Consider the following 4,808-nt stretch of genomic DNA (forward strand, 5'->3'; position numbering starts at 1 on the left):
ATCAAGAAAAAAAAAATCATTTGGCAGGTACAACAGATCCCCCATAAGAATTTTATATGTGTATCTAAATGGTTGCTTGGAGTTCAGCTTTGGTGTTATATGACAAGCATCTTTGCTTATTGTAGGAATTTTTTTAATGTATAAATGTGTTACTAATATTTTGTGTTTTTGGTTTCAGAGTTTAAAACCAGGACCATAATCTCAAGCTGAATACTTGTATTACGGGGAAGAGTTGTTTAGATTTTTTTTTCTATTGAATATTTCTATTGAACACAACCGTTTGCTTTCATACTCTCTCTCTCTCTCTCTCTCTCTCTCTTTATTTTATTATATTATAGGTTTATTTTAAAGACAGTTTGTATGATGGATATGAAGTAGCTTTAAATTTGGAGTTATTAATTATCAGGGAAAAAACAGTAAAACTGGGTTGGCTAATTTATTTTAGCAGTCATTAAGCATGCTGACAGTACTAAGTGTATATTTCTATTTTTAATACCTTCTTAATTATATATGCAAATGTGTATATAAAATATTCTAAAAATGCAGAACAAGAAGCAAGAAAACAATATAGAATAGAAAATGATTCCTTTAATGCTACAATAATGACTTTACATGTGGGTTATGTAGAAATACACAATTAAATCCACTTTAATAAAATATCTGTGCATATTGTCATAAAGGGTGTCTGTGTGTTACCTTTTTTACAAAAACAACACATCTGACTTTACTTGTCATCATGTTTGCTTGTAAATACCAATTCCTCCACGGAATTTATCGGAAAGAGATGACGGCTAGTGTGTTTACATAATTGTTTATTAAATATTCTAATCAAATAACGTGTCAGCAAATTGATTTATAATAGCCATGACCTTCACAGTACGTCAGTAATAACTGATGATATGTCAAAGCTCATACTTTTTAAGCAAAAACATAATTAAATTGGTTTAATGAGAAAAAAAGAAAAGAAAATGTGTGCAGCGTCATAGGGATTATTTAATATTAAAATTAAAGTAATCATGCATAGCAAGTGAGCAGGTTCAGAGGATGACATTATAATATATTTAGTGAAGGTCATGTTCTAAGGATTCAGTATATTGTCAGTTATCATAATATATCATTTAGGAGGCTGATTAATAATTTTAATTAGTAACTGATTTTTTTAAAATGCTAAGTATGAAATTTAAAGCAAAACTCTAGCCGCAAAAACCTTTTTGAAAATAAACTTCTCAATAGCCACAAAGGATATAAACCTGCCTTTTATGCATCATCTTTTCCTTGTGGTGACCCAACAGGTGCAGGCTATGTGCAGAAAATTACCGGAGAAATCAGATATAAGACCAGTCACCCAACACAAGAGAGAGAGAGCAGCAGTGACTGGTCTTTATAAAAAGGAGCTCCTGCACAGAAGAAAATTTGAAATTGGAATATTGCTCAGATCGAGAGGAAATACACAAAGAAATAAGTAAAATGAAAAAAGAATACCCACTTGTAAATAAAAAATTTTGCATATCATGGAGTTCAGCTTTGAGGATCATAATGTATGTCCTAAAGACGTATGATTAAAATGACTTGGATAAATAGAATCTTCGCCCATTTTTTTTTTAAATCTCCAATGATAAAAAGGGGAAAAAATCTTCTTCTTCTTTCGAGGGTAGGATGAGCTTGGTGTAATAATTTGCATTAAACATACTTCTATTACCCTGATCCAAAGACCTTCAGGAGGCTGCGGGTGTCAATGGTGGTTCTAAACACTGGTGGGGTACACATTTGGTTGTTCTTGCTTTCATGGGGCAAGACAGGTAAGTATTTTTACGCTTAACTCAGCACATCAACCTTCATGTAAACCTGCAACACTTTGCACAATACTTCTTTAAAAAGCAACATAAACATTTGCATTCAAATTGACTTTAGAACACTGTGATCTGTGAGGATGATTTTACATTCCGCACCAGGACACAGCTAATAAAATCACTTTAGTTACCAGTTTTCCGATCTTCTGAATTTCCCAAAATTCTATAAAAATGTCATCCAGTGTGATGATTTAAGCACCACCTTCTCTTTGAGCCCATTGGAACATCCCCCATATGTACAGGAATATGAGAACAAGGATACTATATATCATAGAATTATGTGACTCCAGTATGAAGTCTTAATCAGAAGCACTGCTAATATTACATAAGGTTTAGCTAAAGTGAGCGAACAATTCTCAGTTCAGCACTATGGAAATGGCAGTTTATTGATTGTTTCCTAGAACTGCTTTCTAATTGATGACTCTGCATCTGTATTTTTACTATTAGGTTTTCCCCATATCTTTAGGATAGAAAAGCTTCTGGATAAAATAAGTACACGCTACAAACACCCTTCACTCTTGAAGCACAGTTTCCATAAAACAATTACAAATTAGCAATTTAGAACATGCAATGATATTTTGCAGAGATATTTTTATTAAAAAATGATAATATAATTTTTTATATCAAAAGTGGAAATAGGAGAGTTAGAGATTTTGTCCATTAAAGGCGTCCTGTATAGGCTTTAAAGCAGGCTTGTGCAACCTTTTTGGTTCATGGGCCAAATTGCATATTATGCAACACGATTACATCCCCAAAATAATTGGTAAAAAGTGTAACAAAGCATAACGTGATATATATTGCTGTACAGTATACTTATGAATAGTATACCCAAATAAAATCTGAACTAATTTTTTCTTATGTGGGGCCACATTCTACATATTGCAATAACATTGTGTTACTAGAGCATGTTGTTATCTCACCTTGGGGCTTGCCAGAGCTGCAGTACAATATGTACTATACTGACACAAGCAGAATCATGTGCTATTCTTGGAGTTGGCCTCAAAGCACAACTGAAGTCTCTGTTAAAAATATTATGCAGTGAAATAGTAAGGGCTGAAAGTCTTTTCATTCGAATGTGATCTAAGCCATGCCATATAGAACTATAACTCTCAGAGTCTGATACCAACTCACTTCCCAGTGCCAGATCAGACTTCTGTTCAGAGGATGGATGATGGCATTGCAAACCAGGTGGGGGCAAGACCAAAATGCAAATATTTCAAGCAGGCAGGGGCAGTTAGATGGGCAGAAACTGAGAAGTAAGTGTAAAGGCTGCAAGATGATATATACAGAATCTTGCTGGTGTTTGGAAAATACCGCATTGCAAGGCAAATTTTCTATGCAGATTACAGTAGCAATGCCTGGCTAAACATCCATAGTCCATAATCAAAAGTCACAGCTAGGTAGACTATGTTCCCTGTGTGTAATATATGACTATATTTTGATCTTGGGTTGTACCTTTAAAACTAAAGTCAATTTGATTCATCCCCAATGCCCTGGACCAATTACTTATTACACTGTACGGTATTTGCAACCCTCCTGCAGAACTCTTTTTCTCTTTTACCCACTTTAGTATATTGCGCTCTTCTTTTTTTCATTTGATATACATACAGTACCAGCCAAAAGTTTGGACACACTGAATGATTTTTATTTTTAGATAGTTTTGGATGAGTTGGATCGCATTGTGAAGGCAAAGCAGCCAACAAGTACTCAGCACCTCTCAGAAAGCCTTCAAAACTTGCAAAAATATTCCAGGTGACTGATTCATGGAGCTGACTGCGAGAATGCCAAGAGTGTGCATCAAAGCAAGCTGTCATCAAATCAATGGCTGTGGCTACTTTGAAGAATTTAAAAAAGAAAACATATTCTGGTTTGTTTAACACTTTTTTTGTTTAAAACATAATTCCATATGTGTTTCTTCAAAGTTTGCATGTCTTCAGTATTACATAGTAAAGTTGAAAATAGAAGTAAAAAAGCTCATCAAGTTCTACTACTAGGGAAATAAGCATTCTACAAACTAGCATATTCCAGATAAAACCCTATAGACATAACTGATCCAGAGGAAGGCAAAAAAAATCCTTATAAAGCATTATTCAATTTGCTCCAACAGGGGGAACAAAAAACCTTCCTGTACCTGTGAGACAATCAGAAGTTTCCTGGATCAACACCTCCCTTTTCTGTCTTGATCACCGCAGAATGGAAGAGCAGAGCCTCCCAGGATACATATGTCATGCTTCCCAGGAGGTTCTTGGCTGCATGCGCAGTGAAATCAGTTTTTTTTTCCACATCTATGTCACCCAATCTTGCATCTGGGCTGTGCGAGATCAGGTGATGTACAAAGAAGAACCTGGAAGTAAAGTGAAGAAGATGGTGGTGCTCGGCGCTCCCTCTGCGTTGGGTGAAAGAAGGGTACCGGCACAACGCAGGACCCAAACAAAGAAACCTCCTGAAGCATTGACGGATCTCCAGGATTTAAGGTAAGTGTGTTTTTTTATTTTGAGTTTAGTTCCCCTTTATTACCCAGTTATATTCTGTTCTTCTAGAAAAGCTTTCAGCTTTTTCTTAAAGCAATCTTTAGAACTTGCTAAAACTACTTGTTGAGGGAGCCTATTCAACATTTTCACAGATATTACTATGAAGAATTTCTTCCTTATCTGGAGCTTAAACTTCTCTTTATCCAGATGCATAGAGTGCCCTCTTGCCCTTTGTAATGATCTCAAAGTTAATAATTGGGAAGAGAGTTCTCTATATGGACAATTTATATATTTATACAGGGTGATCATATCCCCCCTTTACATCTCTTCTCAAGGGAGAATAGATTCAGTTCAGCTAATCTCTCCTCATAGCAGAGCTCCTCCATTCCTTTTATTAGTTTGGATGCCCTTCTATGCACTTTCCCCAATTCCACTATATCCTTTTTGTGAACTGGTGCCTAAAACTGGAGTGCATACTCCAGATGAG

General features: G+C 35.3%; 1 long non-coding RNA gene across 1 annotated transcript; it reads left to right on the forward strand.

Moving 5' to 3' along the window:
* The first annotated feature begins 2,923 nt into the window (after window positions 1-2,923).
* Window positions 2,924-4,802, forward strand: LOC140327817 (uncharacterized). Its single transcript, XR_011920140.1, has 3 exons — window positions 2,924-3,106; window positions 3,505-3,717; window positions 3,958-4,802. It is a non-coding gene; the product is annotated as an uncharacterized lncRNA (long non-coding RNA).
* Window positions 4,803-4,808: the final 6 nt, after the last annotated feature.

The sequence above is a fragment of the Pyxicephalus adspersus genome, chromosome 3 (genome assembly GCF_032062135.1).
Source record: "Pyxicephalus adspersus chromosome 3, UCB_Pads_2.0, whole genome shotgun sequence".
Lineage (NCBI taxonomy): Eukaryota > Metazoa > Chordata > Amphibia > Anura > Pyxicephalidae > Pyxicephalus > Pyxicephalus adspersus.